Genomic DNA, 20,336 nt, shown 5'->3' with positions numbered 1-20,336 from the left:
CCCCCTCTCAGATTCTGTTCTCAGAGCTTATTTTTGGATCATCTTTAAAGCTAGAATTGGGGGCCTTGATGAAGTGACCTGGGCGCGTTTCCACATTTTTTTTGAATGACAGGTGTGGTATATTGATTTTCATCACTTTTTGGAAAAATCGGAGACGGGTCGATTTTTGGTGATTTTGAGTGATTTTGAACAGTGCCGGCACTGTGAGATTTCTTCAATTTTGGCCAGGTAGGGATGAAAAATTTTTTTCTTCATTATAGTGTCAGGTAGGTGTGTTCGGTCATTTGTAGTAAGAATAAAGTGCTGGAAGAGTGGTGGTGTCAACATTAAGGAAGAAATAGAGCAAAAACTCTGTCCCCCCCCCCCCCTCTCAGATTCTGTTCTCAGATCTTATTTTTGGATCATCTTTAAAGCTAGAATTGGGGGCCTTGATGAAGTGACCCGGGCGCGTTTCCACATTTTTTATGAATGACAGGTGTGGTAGATTGATTTTCGTCACTTTTTGGAAAAATCGGAGACGGGTCAATTTTTGGTGATTTTGAGTGATTTTGAACAGTGCCGGCACTGTGAGATTTCTTCAATTTTGGCCAGGTAGGGATGAAAATTTTTTTTCTTCATTATAGTGTCAGGTAGGTGTGTTCGGTCATTTGTAGTAAGAATAAAGTGCTGGAAGAGTGGTGGTGTCAACATTAAGGAAGAAATAGAGCAAAAACTCTGTCCCCCCCCCTCTCAGATTCTGTTCTCAGAGCTTATTTTTGGATCATCTTTAAAGCTAGAATTGGGGGCCTTGATGAAGTGTTCCGGGCGCGTTTCCACATTTTTTATGAATGACAGGTGTGGTAGATTGATTTTCGTCACTTTTTGGAAAAAACGGAGACGGGTCGATTTTTGGTGATTTTGAGTGATTGTGAACAGTGCCGGCACTGTGAGATTTCTTAAATTTTGGCCAGGTAGGGATGAAAATTTTTTTTCTTCATTATAGTGTCAGGTAGGTGTGTTCGGTCATTTGTAGTAAGAATAAAGTGCTGGAAGAGTGGTGGTGTCAACATTAAGGAAGAAATAGAGCAAAAACTCTGTCCCCCCCCCCTCTCAGATTCTGTTCTCAGAGCTTATTTTTGGATCATCTTTAAAGCTAGAATTGGGGGCCTTGATGAAGTGACCCGGGCGCGTTTCCACATTTTTTATGAATGACAGGTGTGGTAGATTGATTTTCGTCACTTTTTGGAAAAATCGGAGACGGGTCGATTTTTGGTGATTTTGAGTGATTTTGAACAGTGCCGGCACTGTGAGATTTCTTCAATTTTGGCCAGGTAGGGATGAAAATTTTTTTTCTTCATTATAGTGTCAGGTAGGTGTGTTCGGTCATTTGTAGTAAGAATAAAGTGCTGGAAGAGTGGTGGTGTCAACATTAAGGAAGAAATAGAGCAAAAACTCTGTCCCCCCCCCCCTCTCAGATTCTGTTCTCAGAGCTTATTTTTGGATCATCTTTAAAGCTAGAATTGGGGGCCTTGATGAAGTGACCCGGGCGCGTTTCCACATTTTTTATGAATGACAGGTGTGGTAGATTGATTTTCGTCACTTTTTGGAAAAATCGGAGACGGGTCAATTTTTGGTGATTTTGAGTGATTTTGAACAGTGCCGGCACTTTGAGATTTCTTCAATTTTGGCCATGTAGGGATGAAAATTTTTTTTCTTCATTATAGTGTCAGGTAGGTGTGTTCGGTCATTTGTAGTAAGAATAAAGTGCTGGAAGAGTGGTGGTGTCAACATTAAGGAAGAAATAGAGCAAAAACTCTGTCCCCCCCCCCCCTCTCAGATTCTGTTCTCAGAGCTTATTTTTGGATCATCTTTAAAGCTAGAATTGGGGGCCTTGATGAAGTGACCCGGGCGCGTTTCCACATTTTTTATGAATGACAGGTGTGGTAGATTGATTTTCGTCACTTTTTGGAAAAAACGGAGACGGGTCGATTTTTGGTGATTTTGAGTGATTGTGAACAGTGCCGGCACTGTGAGATTTCTTAAATTTTGGCCAGGTAGGGATGAAAATTTTTTTTCTTCATTATAGTGTCAGGTAGGTGTGTTCGGTCATTTGTAGTAAGAATAAAGTGCTGGAAGAGTGGTGGTGTCAACATTAAGGAAGAAATAGAGCAAAAACTCTGTCCCCCCCCCTCTCAGATTCTGTTCTCAGAGCTTATTTTTGGATCATCTTTAAAGCTAGAATTGGGGGCCTTGATGAAGTGACCCGGGCGCGTTTCCACATTTTTTATGAATGACAGGTGTGGTAGATTGATTTTCGTCACTTTTTGGAAAAATCGGAGACGGGTCGATTTTTGGTGATTTTGAGTGATTTTGAACAGTGCCGGCACTGTGAGATTTCTTCAATTTTGGCCAGGTAGGGATGAAAATTTTTTTTCTTCATTATAGTGTCAGGTAGGTGTGTTCGGTCATTTGTAGTAAGAATAAAGTGCTGGAAGAGTGGTGGTGTCAACATTAAGGAAGAAATAGAGCAAAAACTCTGTCCCCCCCCCCTCTCAGATTCTGTTCTCAGAGCTTATTTTTGGATCATCTTTAAAGCTAGAATTGGGGGCCTTGAGGAAGTGACCCGGGCGCGTTTCCACATTTTTTATGAATGACAGGTGTGGTAGATTGATTTTCGTCACTTTTTGGAAAAATCGGAGACGGGTCGATTTTTGGTGATTTTGAGTGATTTTGAACAGTGCCAGCACTGTGAGATTTCTTCAATTTTGGCCAGGTAGGGATGAAAATTTTTTTTCTTCATTATAGTGTCAGGTAGGTGTGTTCGGTCATTTGTAGTAAGAATAAAGTGCTGGAAGAGTGGTGGTGTCAACATTAAGGAAGAAATAGAGCAAAAACTCTGTCTTCCCCCCCCCCTCTCAGATTCTGTTCTCAGAGCTTATTTTTGGATCATCTTTAAAGCTAGAATTGGGGGCCTTGATGAAGTGACCTGGGCGCGTTTCCACATTTTTTTTGAATGACAGGTGTGGTATATTGATTTTCATCACTTTTTGGAAAAATCGGAGACGGGTCGATTTTTGGTGATTTTGAGTGATTTTGAACAGTGCCGGCACTGTGAGATTTCTTCAATTTTGGCCAGGTAGGGATGAAAATTTTTTTTCTTCATTATAGTGTCAGGTAGGTGTGTTCGGTCATTTGTAGTAAGAATAAAGTGCTGGAAGAGTGGTGGTGTCAACATTAAGGAAGAAATAGAGCAAAAACTCTGTCCCCCCCCCCTCTCAGATTCTGTTCTCAGATCTTATTTTTGGATCATCTTTAAAGCTAGAATTGGGGGCCTTGATGAAGTGACCCGGGCGCGTTTCCACATTTTTTATGAATGACAGGTGTGGTAGATTGATTTTCGTCACTTTTTGGAAAAATCGGAGACTGGTCAATTTTTGGTGATTTTGAGTGATTTTGAACAGTGCCGGCACTGTGAGATTTCTTCAATTTTGGCCAGGTAGGGATGAAAATTTTTTTTCTTCATTATAGTGTCAGGTAGGTGTGTTCGGTCATTTGTAGTAAGAATAAAGTGCTGGAAGAGTGGTGGTGTCAACATTAAGGAAGAAATAGAGCAAAAACTCTGTCCCCCCCCCCTCTCAGATTCTGTTCTCAGAGCTTATTTTTGGATCATCTTTAAAGCTAGAATTGGGGGCCTTGATGAAGTGTTCCGGGCGCGTTTCCACATTTTTTATGAATGACAGGTGTGGTAGATTGATTTTCGTCACTTTTTGGAAAAAACGGAGACGGGTCGATTTTTGGTGATTTTGAGTGATTGTGAACAGTGCCGGCACTGTGAGATTTCTTAAATTTTGGCCAGGTAGGGATGAAAATTTTTTTTCTTCATTATAGTGTCAGGTAGGTGTGTTCGGTCATTTGTAGTAAGAATAAAGTGCTGGAAGAGTGGTGGTGTCAACATTAAGGAAGAAATAGAGCAAAAACTCTGTCCCCCCCCCTCTCAGATTCTGTTCTCAGAGCTTATTTTTGGATCATCTTTAAAGCTAGAATTGGGGGCCTTGATGAAGTGACCCGGGCGCGTTTCCACATTTTTTATGAATGACAGGTGTGGTAGATTGATTTTCGTCACTTTTTGGAAAAATCGGAGACGGGTCGATTTTTGGTGATTTTGAGTGATTTTGAACAGTGCCGGCACTGTGAGATTTCTTCAATTTTGGCCAGGTAGGGATGAAAATTTTTTTTCTTCATTATAGTGTCAGGTAGGTGTGTTCGGTCATTTGTAGTAAGAATAAAGTGCTGGAAGAGTGGTGGTGTCAACATTAAGGAAGAAATAGAGCAAAAACTCTGTCCCCCCCCCCTCTCAGATTCTGTTCTCAGAGCTTATTTTTGGATCATCTTTAAAGCTAGAATTGGGGGCCTTGATGAAGTGACCCGGGCGCGTTTCCACATTTTTTATGAATGACAGGTGTGGTAGATTGATTTTCGTCACTTTTTGGAAAAATCGGAGACGGGTCGATTTTTGGTGATTTTGAGTGATTTTGAACAGTGCCAGCACTGTGAGATTTCTTCAATTTTGGCCAGGTAGGGATGAAAATTTTTTTTCTTCATTATAGTGTCAGGTAGGTGTGTTCGGTCATTTGTAGTAAGAATAAAGTGCTGGAAGAGTGGTGGTGTCAACATTAAGGAAGAAATAGAGCAAAAACTCTGTCCCCCCCCCCCCTCTCAGATTCTGTTCTCAGAGCTTATTTTTGGATCATCTTTAAAGCTAGAATTGGGGGCCTTGATGAAGTGACCTGGGCGCGTTTCCACATTTTTTTTGAATGACAGGTGTAGTATATTGATTTTCATCACTTTTTGGAAAAATCGGAGACGGGTCGATTTTTGGTGATTTTGAGTGATTTTGAACAGTGCCGGCACTGTGAGATTTCTTCAATTTTGGCCAGGTAGGGATGAAAATTTTTTTTCTTCATTATAGTGTCAGGTAGGTGTGTTCGGTCATTTGTAGTAAGAATAAAGTGCTGGAAGAGTGGTGGTGTCAACATTAAGGAAGAAATAGAGCAAAAACTCTGTCCCCCCCTCTCAGATTCTGTTCTCAGAGCTTATTTTTGGATCATCTTTAAAGCTAGAATTGGGGGCCTTGATGAAGTGACCCGGGCGCGTTTCCACATTTTTTATGAATGACAGGTGTGGTAGATTGATTTTCGTCACTTTTTGGAAAAATCGGAGACGGGTCGATTTTTGGTGATTTTGAGTGATTTTGAACAGTGCCGGCACTGTGAGATTTCTTCAATTTTGGCCAGGTAGGGATGAAAATTTTTTTTCTTCATTATAGTGTCAGGTAGGTGTGTTCGGTCATTTGTAGTAAGAATAAAGTGCTGGAAGAGTGGTGGTGTCAACATTAAGGAAGAAATAGAGCAAAAACTCTGTCCCCCCCCCCTCTCAGATTCTGTTCTCAGAGCTTATTTTTGGATCATCTTTAAAGCTAGAATTGGGGGCCTTGATGAAGTGACCCGGGCGCGTTTCCACTTTTTTTATGAATGACAGGTGTGGTAGATTGATTTTCGTCACTTTTTGGAAAAATCGGAGACGGGTCGATTTTTGGTGATTTTGAGTGATTTTGAACAGTGCCGGCACTTTGAGATTTCTTCAATTTTGGCCAGGTAGGGATGAAAATTTTTTTTCTTCATTATAGTGTCAGGTGGTGTGTTCAGTCATTTGTAGTAAGAATAAAGTGCTGGAAGAGTGGTGGTGTCAACATTAAGGAAGAAATAGAGCAAAAACTCTGTCCCCCCCCCCCTCTCAGATTCTGTTCTCAGAGCTTATTTTTGGATCATCTTTAAAGCTAGAATTGGGGGCCTTGATGAAGTGACCCGGGCGCGTTTCCAAATTTTTTATGAATGACAGGTGTGGTAGATTGATTTTCGTCACTTTTTGGAAAAATCGGAGACGGGTCGAATTTTGGTGATTTTGAGTGATTTTGAACAGTGCCAGCACTGTGAGATTTCTTCAATTTTGGCCAGGTAGGGATGAAAATTTTTTTTCTTCATTATAGTGTCAGGTAGGTGTGTTCGGTCATTTGTAGTAAGAATAAAGTGCTGGAAGAGTGGTGGTGTCAACATTAAGGAAGAAATAGAGCAAAAACTCTGTCCCCCCCCCCCTCTCAGATTCTGTTCTCAGAGCTTATTTTTGGATCATCTTTAAAGCTAGAATTGGGGGCCTTGATGAAGTGACCTGGGCGCGTTTCCACATTTTTTTTGAATGACAGGTGTGGTATATTGATTTTCATCACTTTTTGGAAAAATCGGAGACGGGTCGATTTTTGGTGATTTTGAGTGATTTTGAACAGTGCCGGCACTGTGAGATTTCTTCAATTTTGGCCAGGTAGGGATGAAAATTTTTTTTCTTCATTATAGTGTCAGGTAGGTGTGTTCGGTCATTTGTAGTAAGAATAAAGTGCTGGAAGAGTGGTGGTGTCAACATTAAGGAAGAAATAGAGCAAAAACTCTGTCCCCCCCCTCTCAGATTCTGTTCTCAGAGCTTATTTTTGTATCATCTTTAAAGCTAGAATTGGGGGCCTTGATGAAGTGACCCGGGCGCGTTTCCACATTTTTTATGAATGACAGGTGTGGTAGATTGATTTTCGTCACTTTTTGGAAAAATCGGAGACGGGTCGATTTTTGGTGATTTTGAGTGATTTTGAACAGTGCCGGCACTGTGAGATTTCTTCAATTTTGGCCAGGTAGGGATGAAAATTTTTTTTCTTCATTATAGTGTCAGGTAGGTGTGTTCGGTCATTTGTAGTAAGAATAAAGTGCTGGAAGAGTGGTGGTGTCAACATTAAGGAAGAAATAGAGCAAAAACTCTGCCCCCCCCCCCTCTCAGATTCTGTTCTCAGAGCTTATTTTTGGATCATCTTTAAAGCTAGAATTGGGGGCCTTGATGAAGTGACCCGGGCGCGTTTCCACATTTTTTATGAATGACAGGTGTGGTAGATTGATTTTCGTCACTTTTTGGAAAAATCGGAGACGGGTCGATTTTTGGTGATTTTGAGTGATTTTGAACAGTGCCGGCACTGTGAGATTTCTTCAATTTTGGCCAGGTAGGGATGAAAATTTTTTTTCTTCATTATAGTGTCAGGTAGGTGTGTTCGGTCATTTGTAGTAAGAATAAAGTGCTGGAAGAGTGGTGGTGTCAACATTAAGGAAGAAATAAAGCAAAAACTCTGTCCCCCCCCCTCTCAGATTCTGTTCTCAGAGCTTATTTTTGGATCATCTTTAAAGCTAGAATTGGGGGCCTTGATGAAGTGACCCGGGCGCGTTTCCACATTTTTTATGAATGACAGGTGTGGTAGATTGATTTTCGTCACTTTTTGGAAAAATCGGAGACGGGTCGATTTTTGGTGATTTTGAGTGATTTTGAACAGTGCCGGCACTGTGAGATTTCTTCAATTTTGGCCAGGTAGGGATGAAAATTTTTTTTCTTCATTATAGTGTCAGGTGGTGTGTTCAGTCATTTGTAGTAAGAATAAAGTGCTGGAAGAGTGGTGGTGTCAACATTAAGGAAGAAATAGAGCAAAAACTCTGTCCCCCCCCCCCCCCTCTCAGATTCTGTTCTCAGAGCTTATTTTTGGATCATCTTTAAAGCTAGAATTGGTGGCCTTGATGAAGTGACCTGGGCGCGTTTCCACATTTTTTATGAATGACAGGTGTGGTAGATTGATTTTCGTCACATTTTGGAAAAATCGGAGACGGGTCGATTTTTGGTGATTTTGAGTGATTTTGAACAGTGCCGGCACTGTGAGATTTCTTCAATTTTGGCCAGGTAGGGATGAAAATTTTTTTTCTTCATTATAGTGTCAGGTAGGTGTGTTCGGTCATTTGTAGTAAGAATAAAGTGCTGGAAGAGTGGTGGTGTCAACATTAAGGAAGAAATAGAGCAAAAACTCTGTCCCCCCCCCCCCTCTCAGATTCTGTTCTCAGATCTTATTTTTGGATCATCTTTAAAGCTAGAATTGGGGGCCTTGATGAAGTGACCCGGGCGCGTTTCCACATTTTTTATGAATGACAGGTGTGGTAGATTGATTTTCGTCACTTTTTGGAAAAATCGGAGACGGGTCGATTTTTGGTGATTTTGAGTGATTTTTAACAGTGCCGGCACTGTGAGATTTCTTCAATTTTGGCCAGGTAGGGATGAAAATTTTTTTTCTTCATTATAGTGTCAGGTAGGTGTGTTCGGTCATTTGTAGTAAGAATAAAGTGCTGGAAGAGTGGTGGTGTCAACATTAAGGAAGAAATAGAGCAAAAACTCTGTCCCCCCCCCCCTCTCAGATTCTGTTCTCAGAGCTTATTTTTGGATCATCTTTAAAGCTAGAATTGGGGGCCTTGATGAAGTGACCCGGGCGCGTTTCCACATTTTTTATGAATGACAGGTGTGGTAGATTGATTTTCGTCACTTTTTGGAAAAATCGGAGACGGGTCGATTTTTGGTGATTTTGAGTGATTTTGAACAGTGCCGGCACTGTGAGATTTCTTCAGTTTTGGCCATGTTGGGATGAAAATTTTTTTTCTTCATTATAGTGTCAGGTAGGTGTGTTCGGTCATTTGTAGTAAGAATAAAGTGCTGGAAGAGTGGTGGTGTCAACATTAAGGAAGAAATAAAGCAAAAACTCTGTCCCCCCCCCTCCCCCCTCTCAGATTCTGTTCTCAGAGCTTATTTTTGGATCATCTTTAAAGCTAGAATTGGGTCCTTGATGAAGTGACCCGGGCACGTTTCCACATTTTTTATGAATGACAGGTGTGGTAGATTGATTTTCGTCACTTTTTGGAAAAATCGGAGACGGGTCGATTTTTGGTGATTTTGAGTGATTTTGAACAGTGCCGGCACTGTGAGATTTCTTCAATTTTGGCCAGGTAGGGATGAAAATTTTTTTTCTTCATTATAGTGTCAGGTAGGTGTGTTCGGTCATTTGTAGTAAGAATAAAGTGCTGGAAGAGTGGTGGTGTCAACATTAAGGAAGAAATAGAGCAAAAACTCTGTCTCCCCCCCCCCCCTCTCAGATTCTGTTCTCAGAGCTTATTTTTGGATCATCTTTAAAGCTAGAATTGGGGGCCTTGATGAAGTGACCCGGGCGCGTTTCCACATTTTTTATGAATGACAGGTGTGGTAGATTGATTTTCGTCACTTTTTGGAAAAATCGGAGACGGGTCGATTTTTGGTGATTTTGAGTGATTTTGAACAGTGCCAGCACTGTGAGATTTCTTCAATTTTGGCCAGGTAGGGATGAAATTTTTTTTTGTTCATTATAGTGTCAGGTAGGTGTGTTTGGTCATTTGTAGTAAGAATAAAGTGCTGGAAGAGTGGTGGTGTCAACATTAAGGAAGAAATAGAGCAAAAACTCTGTCCCCCCCCCCCTCTCAGATTCTGTTCTCAGGGCTTATTTTTGGATCATCTTTAAAGCTAGAATTGGGGGCCTTGATGAAGTGACCCGGGCGCGTTTCCACATTTTTTTTGAATGACAGGTGTTGTATATTGATTTTCATCACTTTTTGAAAAAATCGGAGACGGGTCGATTTTTGGTGATTTTGAGTGATTTTGAACAGTGCCGGCACTGTGAGATTTCTTCAATTTTGGCCAGGTAGGGATGAAAATTTTTTTTCTTCATTATAGTGTCAGGTAGGTGTGTTCGGTCATTTGTAGTTAGAATAAAGTGCTGGAAGAGTGGTGGTGTCAACATTAAGGAAGAAATAGAGCAAAAACTCTGTCCCCCCCCCCTCTCAGATTCTGTTCTCAGAGCTTATTTTTGGATCATCTTTAAAGCTAGAATTGGGGGCCTTGATGAAGTGACCCGGGCGCGTTTCCACATTTTTTATGAATGACAGGTGTGGTAGATTGATTTTCGTCACTTTTTGGAAAAATCGGAGACGGGTCGATTTTTGGTGATTTTGAGTGATTTTGAACAGTGCCGGCACTGTGAGATTTCTTCAATTTTGGCCAGGTAGGGATGAAAATTTTTTTTCTTCATTATAGTGTCAGGTAGGTGTGTTCGGTCATTTGTAGTAAGAATAAAGTGCTGGAAGAGTGGTGGTGTCAACATTAAGGAAGAAATAGAGCAAAAACTCTGCCCCCCCCCCCCTCTCAGATTCTGTTCTCAGAGCTTATTTTTGGATCATCTTTAAAGCTAGAATTGGGGGCCTTGATGAAGTGACCCGGGCGCGTTTCCACATTTTTTATGAATGACAGGTGTGGTAGATTGATTTTCGTCACTTTTTGGAAAAATCGGAGACGGGTCGATTTTTGGTGATTTTGAGTGATTTTGAACAGTGCCGGCACTGTGAGATTTCTTCAATTTTGGCCAGGTAGGGATGAAAATTTTTTTTCTTCATTATAGTGTCAGGTAGGTGTGTTCGGTCATTTGTAGTAAGAATAAAGTGCTGGAAGAGTGGTGGTGTCAACATTAAGGAAGAAATAGAGCAAAAACTCTGTCTCCCCCCCCCCCTCTCAGATTCTGTTCTCAGAGCTTATTTTTGGATCATCTTTAAAGCTAGAATTGGGGGCCTTGATGAAGTGACCCGGGCGCGTTTCCACATTTTTTATGAATGACAGGTGTGGTAGATTGATTTTCGTCACTTTTTGGAAAAATCGGAGACGGGTCGATTTTTGGTGATTTTGAGTGATTTTGAACAGTGCCAGCACTGTGAGATTTCTTCAATTTTGGCCAGGTAGGGATGAAATTTTTTTTTGTTCATTATAGTGTCAGGTAGGTGTGTTTGGTCATTTGTAGTAAGAATAAAGTGCTGGAAGAGTGGTGGTGTCAACATTAAGGAAGAAATAGAGCAAAAACTCTGTCCCCCCCCCCCTCTCAGATTCTGTTCTCAGGGCTTATTTTTGGATCATCTTTAAAGCTAGAATTGGGGGCCTTGATGAAGTGACCCGGGCGCGTTTCCACATTTTTTTTGAATGACAGGTGTTGTATATTGATTTTCATCACTTTTTGAAAAAATCGGAGACGGGTCGATTTTTGGTGATTTTGAGTGATTTTGAACAGTGCCGGCACTGTGAGATTTCTTCAATTTTGGCCAGGTAGGGATGAAAATTTTTTTTCTTCATTATAGTGTCAGGTAGGTGTGTTCGGTCATTTGTAGTTAGAATAAAGTGCTGGAAGAGTGGTGGTGTCAACATTAAGGAAGAAATAGAGCAAAAACTCTGTCCCCCCCCCCTCTCAGATTCTGTTCTCAGAGCTTATTTTTGGATCATCTTTAAAGCTAGAATTGGGGGCCTTGATGAAGTGACCCGGGCGCGTTTCCACATTTTTTATGAATGACAGGTGTGGTAGATTGATTTTCGTCACTTTTTGGAAAAATCGGAGACGGGTCGATTTTTGGTGATTTTGAGTGATTTTGAACAGTGCCGGCACTGTGAGATTTCTTCAATTTTGGCCAGGTAGGGATGAAAATTTTTTTTCTTCATTATAGTGTCAGGTAGGTGTGTTCGGTCATTTGTAGTAAGAATAAAGTGCTGGAAGAGTGGTGGTGTCAACATTAAGGAAGAAATAGAGCAAAAACTCTGCCCCCCCCCCCCTCTCAGATTCTGTTCTCAGAGCTTATTTTTGGATCATCTTTAAAGCTAGAATTGGGGGCCTTGATGAAGTGACCCGGGCGCGTTTCCACATTTTTTATGAATGACAGGTGTGGTAGATTGATTTTCGTCACTTTTTGGAAAAATCGGAGACGGGTCGATTTTTGGTGATTTTGAGTGATTTTGAACAGTGCCGGCACTGTGAGATTTCTTCAATTTTGGCCAGGTAGGGATGAAAATTTTTTTTCTTCATTATAGTGTCAGGTAGGTGTGTTCGGTCATTTGTAGTAAGAATAAAGTGCTGGAAGAGTGGTGGTGTCAACATTAAGGAAGAAATAGAGCAAAAACTCTGTCCCCCCCCCTCTCAGATTCTGTTCTCAGAGCTTATTTTTGGATCATCTTTAAAGCTAGAATTGGGGGCCTTGATGAAGTGACCCGGGCGCGTTTCCACATTTTTTATGAATGACAGGTGTGGTAGATTGATTTTCGTCACTTTTTGGAAAAATCGGAGACGGGTCGATTTTTGGTGATTTTGAGTGATTTTGAACAGTGCCGGCACTGTGAGATTTCTTCAATTTTGGCCAGGTAGGGATGAAAATTTTTTTTCTTCATTATAGTGTCAGGTAGGTGTGTTCGGTCATTTGTAGTAAGAATAAAGTGCTGGAAGAGTGGTGGTGTCAACATTAAGGAAGAAATAGAGCAAAAACTCTGTCCCCCCCCCCTCTCAGATTCTGTTCTCAGAGCTTATTTTTGGATCATCTTTAAAGCTAGAATTGGGGGCCTTGATGAAGTGACCCGGGCGCGTTTCCACATTTTTTATGAATGACAGGTGTGGTAGATTGATTTTCGTCACTTTTTGGAAAAATCGGAGACGGGTCGATTTTTGGTGATTTTGAGTGATTTTGAACAGTGCCAGCACTGTGAGATTTCTTCAATTTTGTCCAGGTAGGGATGAAAATTTTTTTTCTTCATTATAGTGTCAGGTAGGTGTGTTCGGTCATTTGTAGTAAGAATAAAGTGCTGGAAGAGTGGTGGTGTCAACATTAAGGAAGAAATAGAGCAAAAACTCTGTCCCCCCCCCTCTCAGATTCTGTTCTCAGAGCTTATTTTTGGATCATCTTTAAAGCTAGAATTGGGGGCCTTGATGAAGTGACCCGGGCGCGTTTCCACATTTTTTATGAATGACAGGTGTGGTAGATTGATTTTCGTCACTTTTTGGAAAAATCGGAGACGGGTCGATTTTTGGTGATTTTGAGTGATTTTGAACAGTGCCGGCACTGTGAGATTTCTTCAATTTTGGCCAGGTAGGGATGAAAATTTTTTTTCTTCATTATAGTGTCAGGTAGGTGTGTTCGGTCATTTGTAGTAAGAATAAAGTGCTGGAAGAGTGGTGGTGTCAACATTAAGGAAGAAATAGAGCAAAAACTCTGTCCCCCCCCCCTCTCAGATTCTGTTCTCAGAGCTTATTTTTGGATCATCTTTAAAGCTAGAATTGGGGGCCTTGATGAAGTGACCCGGGCGCGTTTCCACATTTTTTATGAATGACAGGTGTGGTAGATTGATTTTCGTCACTTTTTGGAAAAATCGGAGACGGGTCGATTTTTGGTGATTTTGAGTGATTTTGAACAGTGCCAGCACTGTGAGATTTCTTCAATTTTGGCCAGGTAGGGATGAAAATTTTTTTTCTTCATTATAGTGTCAGGTAGGTGTGTTCGGTCATTTGTAGTAAGAATAAAGTGCTGGAAGAGTGGTGGTGTCAACATTAAGGAAGAAATAGAGCAAAAACTCTGTCCCCCCCCCCTCTCAGATTCTGTTCTCAGAGCTTATTTTTGGATCATCTTTAAAGCTAGAATTGGGGGCCTTGATGAAGTGACCTGGGCGCGTTTCCACATTTTTTTTTGAATGACAGGTGTGGTATATTGATTTTCATCACTTTTTGGAAAAATCGGAGACGGGTCGATTTTTGGTGATTTTGAGTGATTTTGAACAGTGCCGGCACTGTGAGATTTCTTCAATTTTGGCCAGGTAGGGATGAAAATTTTTTTTCTTCATTATAGTGTCAGGTAGGTGTGTTCGGTCATTTGTAGTAAGAATAAAGTGCTGGAAGAGTGGTGGTGTCAACATTAAGGAAGAAATAGAGCAAAAACTCTGTCCCCCCCCCTCTCAGATTCTGTTCTCAGAGCTTATTTTTGGATCATCTTTAAAGCTAGAATTGGGGGCCTTGATGAAGTGACCCGGGCGCGTTTCCACATTTTTTATGAATGACAGGTGTGGTAGATTGATTTTCGTCACTTTTTGGAAAAATCGGAGACGGGTCGATTTTTGGTGATTTTGAGTGATTTTGAACAGTGCCGGCACTGTGAGATTTCTTCAATTTTGGCCAGGTAGGGATGAAAATTTTTTTTCTTCATTATAGTGTCAGGTAGGTGTGTTCGGTCATTTGTAGTAAGAATAAAGTGCTGGAAGAGTGGTGGTGTCAACATTAAGGAAGAAATAGAGCAAAAACTCTGCCCCCCCCCCTCTCAGATTCTGTTCTCAGAGCTTATTTTTGGATCATCTTTAAAGCTAGAATTGGGGGCCTTGATGAAGTGACCCGGGCGCGTTTCCACATTTTTTATGAATGACAGGTGTGGTAGATTGATTTTCGTCACTTTTTGGAAAAATCGGAGACGGGTCGATTTTTGGTGATTTTGAGTGATTTTGAACAGTGCCGGCACTGTGAGATTTCTTCAATTTTGGCCAGGTAGGGATGAAAATTTTTTTTCTTCATTATAGTGTCAGGTAGGTGTGTTCGGTCATTTGTAGTAAGAATAAAGTGCTGGAAGAGTGGTGGTGTCAACATTAAGGAAGAAATAGAGCAAAAACTCTGTCCCCCCCCCCCTCTCAGATTCTGTTCTCAGAGCTTATTTTTGGATCATCTTTAAAGCTAGAATTGGGGGCCTTGATGAAGTGACCCGGGCGCGTTTCCACATTTTTTATGAATGACAGGTGTGGTAGATTGATTTTCGTCACTTTTTGGAAAAATCGGAGACGGGTCGATTTTTGGTGATTTTGAGTGATTTTGAACAGTGCCGGCACTGTGAGATTTCTTCAATTTTGGCCAGGTAGGGATGAAAATTTTTTTTCTTCATTATAGTGTCAGGTGGTGTGTTCAGTCATTTGTAGTAAGAATAAAGTGCTGGAAGAGTGGTGGTGTCAACATTAAGGAAGAAATAGAGCAAAAACTCTGTCCCCCCCCCCTCTCAGATTCTGTTCTCAGAGCTTATTTTTGGATCATCTTTAAAGCTAGAATTGGTGGCCTTGATGAAGTGACCTGGGCGCGTTTCCACATTTTTTATGAATGACAGGTGTGGTAGATTGATTTTCGTCACATTTTGGAAAAATCGGAGACGGGTCGATTTTTGGTGATTTTGAGTGATTTTGAACAGTGCCGGCACTGTGAGATTTCTTCAATTTTGGCCAGGTAGGGATGAAAATTTTTTTTCTTCATTATAGTGTCAGGTAGGTGTGTTCGGTCATTTGTAGTAAGAATAAAGTGCTGGAAGAGTGGTGGTGTCAACATTAAGGAAGAAATAGAGCAAAAACTCTGTCCCCCCCCCCCCCTCTCAGATTCTGTTCTCAGATCTTATTTTTGGATCATCTTTAAAGCTAGAATTGGGGGCCTTGATGAAGTGACCCGGGCGCGTTTCCACATTTTTTATGAATGACAGGTGTGGTAGATTGATTTTCGTCACTTTTTGGAAAAATCGGAGACGGGTCGATTTTTGGTGATTTTGAGTGATTTTGAACAGTGCCGGCACTGTGAGATTTCTTCAATTTTGGCCAGGTAGGGATGAAAATTTTTTTTCTTCATTATAGTGTCAGGTAGGTGTGTTCGGTCATTTGTAGTAAGAATAAAGTGCTGGAAGAGTGGTGGTGTCAACATTAAGGAAGAAATAGAGCAAAAACTCTGTCCCCCCCCCCTCTCAGATTCTGTTCTCAGAGCTTATTTTTGGATCATCTTTAAAGCTAGAATTGGGGGCCTTGATGAAGTGACCCGGGCGCGTTTCCACATTTTTTATGAATGACAGGTGTGGTAGATTGATTTTCGTCACTTTTTGGAAAAATCGGAGACGGGTCGATTTTTGGTGATTTTGAGTGATTTTGAACAGTGCCGGCACTGTGAGATTTCTTCAGTTTTGGCCAGGTTGGGATGAAAATTTTTTTTCTTCATTATAGTGTCAGGTAGGTGTGTTCGGTCATTTGTAGTAAGAATAAAGTGCTGGAAGAGTGGTGGTGTCAACATTAAGGAAGAAATAAAGCAAAAACTCTGTCCCCCCCCCTCCCCCCTCTCAGATTCTGTTCTCAGAGCTTATTTTTGGATCATCTTTAAAGCTAGAATTGGGGGCCTTGATGAAGTGACCCGGGCACGTTTCCACATTTTTTATGAATGACAGGTGTGGTAGATTGATTTTCGTCACTTTTTGGAAAAATCGGAGACGGGTCGATTTTTGGTGATTTTGAGTGATTTTGAACAGTGCCGGCACTGTGAGATTTCTTCAATTTTGGCCAGGTAGGGATGAAAATTTTTTTTCTTCATTATAGTGTCAGGTAGGTGTGTTCGGTCATTTGTAGTAAGAATAAAGTGCTGGAAGAGTGGTGGTGTGAACATTAAGGAAGAAATAGAGCAAAAACTCTGTCTTCCCCCCCCCCCCTCTCAGATTCTGATCTCAGAGCTTATTTTTGGATCATCTTTAAAGCTAGAATTGGGGGCCTTGATGAAGTGACCCGGGCGGGTTTCCACATTTTTTATGAATGACAGGTGTGGTAGATTGATTTTCCTCACTTTTTAGAAAAATCGGAGACGGGTCGATTTTTGGTGATTTTGAGTGGTTTTTAACAGTGCCGGCACTGTGAGATTTCTTCAATTTTGGCCAGGTAGGGATGAAAATTTTTTTTCTTCATTATAGTGTCAGGTAGGTGTGTTCGGTCATTTGTAGTAAGAATAAAGTGCTGGAAGAGTGGTGGTGTCAACATTAAGGAAGAAATAGAGCAAAAACTCTGTCTCCCCCCCCCCCTCTCAGATTCTGTTCTCAGAGCTTATTTTTGGATCATCTTTAAAGCTAGAATTGGGGGCCTTGATGAAGTGACCCGGGCGCGTTTCCACATTTTTTATGAATGACAGGTGTGGTAGATTGATTTTCGTCACTTTTTGGAAAAATCGGAGACGGGTCGATTTTTGGTGATTTTGAGTGATTTTGAACAGTGCCAGCACTGTGAGATTTCTTCAATTTTGGCCAGGTAGGGATGAAATTTTTTTTCTTCATTATAGTGTCAGGTAGGTGTGTTTGGTCATTTGTAGTAAGAATAAAGTGCTGGAAGAGTGGTGGTGTCAACATTAAGGAAGAAATAGAGCAAAAACTCTGTCCCCCCCCCCCTCTCAGATTCTGTTCTCAGGGCTTATTTTTGGATCATCTTTAAAGCTAGAATTGGGGGCCTTGATGAAGTGACCCGGGCGCGTTTCCACATTTTTTTTGAATTACAGGTGTTGTATATTGATTTTCATCACTTTTTGAAAAAATCGGAGACGGGTCGATTTTTGGTGATTTTGAGTGATTTTGAACAGTGCCGGCACTGTGAGATTTCTTCAATTTTGGCCAGGTAGGGATGAAAATTTTTTTTCTTCATTATAGTGTCAGGTAGGTGTGTTCGGTCATTTGTAGTTAGAATAAAGTGCTGGAAGAGTGGTGGTGTCAACATTAAGGAAGAAATAGAGCAAAAACTCTGTCCCCCCCCCTCTCAGATTCTGTTCTCAGAGCTTATTTTTGGATCATCTTTAAAGCTAGAATTGGGGGCCTTGATGAAGTGACCCGGGCGCGTTTCCACATTTTTTATGAATGACAGGTGTGGTAGATTGATTTTCGTCACTTTTTGGAAAAATCGGAGACGGGTCGATTTTTGGTGATTTTGAGTGATTTTGAACAGTGCCGGCACTGTGAGATTTCTTCAATTTTGGCCAGGTAGGGATGAAAATTTTTTTTCTTCATTATAGTGTCAGGTAGGTGTGTTCGGTCATTTGTAGTAAGAATAAAGTGCTGGAAGAGTGGTGGTGTCAACATTAAGGAAGAAATAGAGCAAAAACTCTGCCCCCCCCCCCTCCCCTCTCAGATTCTGTTCTCAGAGCTTATTTTTGGATCATCTTTAAAGCTAGAATTGGGGGCCTTGATGAAGTGACCCGGGCGCGTTTCCACATTTTTTATGAATGACAGGTGTGGTAGATTGATTTTCGTCACTTTTTGGAAAAATCGGAGACGGGTCGATTTTTGGTGATTTTGAGTGATTTTGAACAGTGCCGGCACTGTGAGATTTCTTCAATATTGGCCAGGTAGGGATGAAAATTTTTTTTCTTCATTATAGTGTCAGGTAGGTGTGTTCGGTCATTTGTAGTAAGAATAAAGTGCTGGAAGAGTGGTGGTGTCAACATTAAGGAAGAAATAGAGCAAAAACTCTGTCCCCCCCCCCTCTCAGATTCTGTTCTCAGAGCTTATTTTTGGATCATCTTTAAAGCTAGAATTGGGGGCCTTGATGAAGTGACCCGGGCGCGTTTCCACTTTTTTTATGAATGACAGGTGTGGTAGATTGATTTTCGTCACTTTTTGGAAAAATCGGAGACGGGTCGATTTTTGGTGATTTTGAGTGATTTTGAACAGTGCCGGCACTGTGAGATTTCTTCAATTTTGGCCAGGTAGGGATGAAAATTTTTTTTCTTCATTATAGTGTCAGGTGGTGTGTTCAGTCATTTGTAGTAAGAATAAAGTGCTGGAAGAGTGGTGGTGTCAACATTAAGGAAGAAATAGAGCAAAAACTCTGTCCCCCCCCCCTCTCAGATTCTGTTCTCAGAGCTTATTTTTGGATCATCTTTAAAGCTAGAATTGGGGGCCTTGATGAAGTGACCTGGGCGCATTTCCACATTTTTTATGAATGACAGGTGTGGTAGATTGATTTTCGTCACATTTTGGAAAAATCGGAGACGGGTCGATTTTTGGTGATTTTGAGTGATTTTGAACAGTGCCGGCACTGTGAGATTTCTTCAATTTTGGCCAGGTAGGGATGAAAATTTTTTTTCTTCATTATAGTGTCAGGTAGGTGTGTTCGGTCATTTGTAGTAAGAATAAAGTGCTGGAAGAGTGGTGGTGTCAACATTAAGGAAGATAGAGCAAAAACTCTGTCCCCCCCCCCCCTCTCAGATTCTGTTCTCAGAGCTTATTTTTGGATCATCTTTAAAGCTAGAATTGGGGGCCTTGATGAAGTGACCCGGGCGCGTTTCCACATTTTTTATGAATGACAGGTGTGGTAGATTGATTTTCGTCACTTTTTGGAAAAATCGGAGACGGGTCGATTTTTGGTGATTTTGAGTGATTTTGAACAGTGCCGGCACTGTGAGATTTCTTCAATTTTGGCCAGGTAGGGATGAAAATTTTTTTTCTTCATTATAGTGTCAGGTAGGTGTGTTCGGTCATTTGTAGTAAGAATAAAGTGCTGGAAGAGTGGTGGTGTCAACATTAAGGAAGAAATAGAGCAAAAACTCTGTCCCCCCCCCCTCTCAGATTCTGTTCTCAGAGCTTATTTTTGGATCATCTTTAAAGCTAGAATTGGGGGCCTTGATGAAGTGACCCGGGCGCGTTTCCACATTTTTTATGAATGACAGGTGTGGTAGATTGATTTTCGTCACTTTTTGGAAAAATCGGAGACGGGTCGATTTTTGGTGATTTTGAGTGATTTTGAACAGTGCCGGCACTGTGAGATTTCTTCAGTTTTGGCCAGGTAGGGATGAAAATTTTTTTTCTTCATTATAGTGTCAGGTAGGTGTGTTCGGTCATTTGTAGTAAGAATAAAGTGCTGGAAGAGTGGTGGTGTCAACATTAAGGAAGAAATAAAGCAAAAACTCTGTCCCCCCCCCCTCCCCCCTCTCAGATTCTGTTCTCAGAGCTTATTTTTGGATCATCTTTAAAGCTAGAATTGGGGGCCTTGATGAAGTGACCCGGGCGCGTTTCCACATTTTTTATGAATGACAGGTGTGGTAGATTGATTTTCGTCACTTTTTGGAAAAATCGGAGACGGGTCGATTTTTGGTGATTTTGAGTGATTTTGAACAGTGCCGGCACTGTGAGATTTCTTCAATTTTGTCCAGGTAGGGATGAAAATTTTTTTTCTTCATTATAGTGTCAGGTAGGTGTGTTCGGTCATTTGTAGTAAGAATAAAGTGCTGGAAGAGTGGTGGTGTGAACATTAAGGAAGAAATAGAGCAAAAACTCTGTCTTCCCCCCCCCCCTCTCAGATTCTGATCTCAGAGCTTATTTTTGGATCATCTTTAAAGCTAGAATTGGGGGCCTTGATGAAGTGACCCGGGCGGGTTTCCACATTTTTTATGAATGACAGGTGTGGTAGATTGATTTTCGTCACTTTTTGGAAAAATCGGAGACGGGTCGATTTTTGGTGATTTTGAGTGATTTTGAACAGTGCCGGCACTGTGAGATTTCTTCAATTTTGGCCAGGTAGGGATGAAAATTTTTTTTCTTCATTATAGTGTCAGGTAGGTGTGTTTGGTCATTTGTAGTAAGAATAAAGTGCTGGAAGAGTGGTGGTGTCAACATTAAGGAAGAAATAGAGCAAAAACTCTGTCTCCCCCCCCTCTCAGATTCTGTTCTCAGAGCTTATTTTTGGATCATCTTTAAAGCTAGAATTGGTGGCCTTGATGAAGTGACCCGGGCGCGATTCCACATTTTTTATGAATGACAGGTGTGGTAGAT

This window comes from Lingula anatina, unplaced genomic scaffold, assembly GCF_051362555.1.
Source record: "Lingula anatina isolate TDL-2025a unplaced genomic scaffold, LinAna3.0 unanchor82, whole genome shotgun sequence".
NCBI classification, from domain to species: domain Eukaryota; kingdom Metazoa; phylum Brachiopoda; class Lingulata; order Lingulida; family Lingulidae; genus Lingula; species Lingula anatina.
This window is presented reverse-complemented; position numbering follows the sequence as displayed.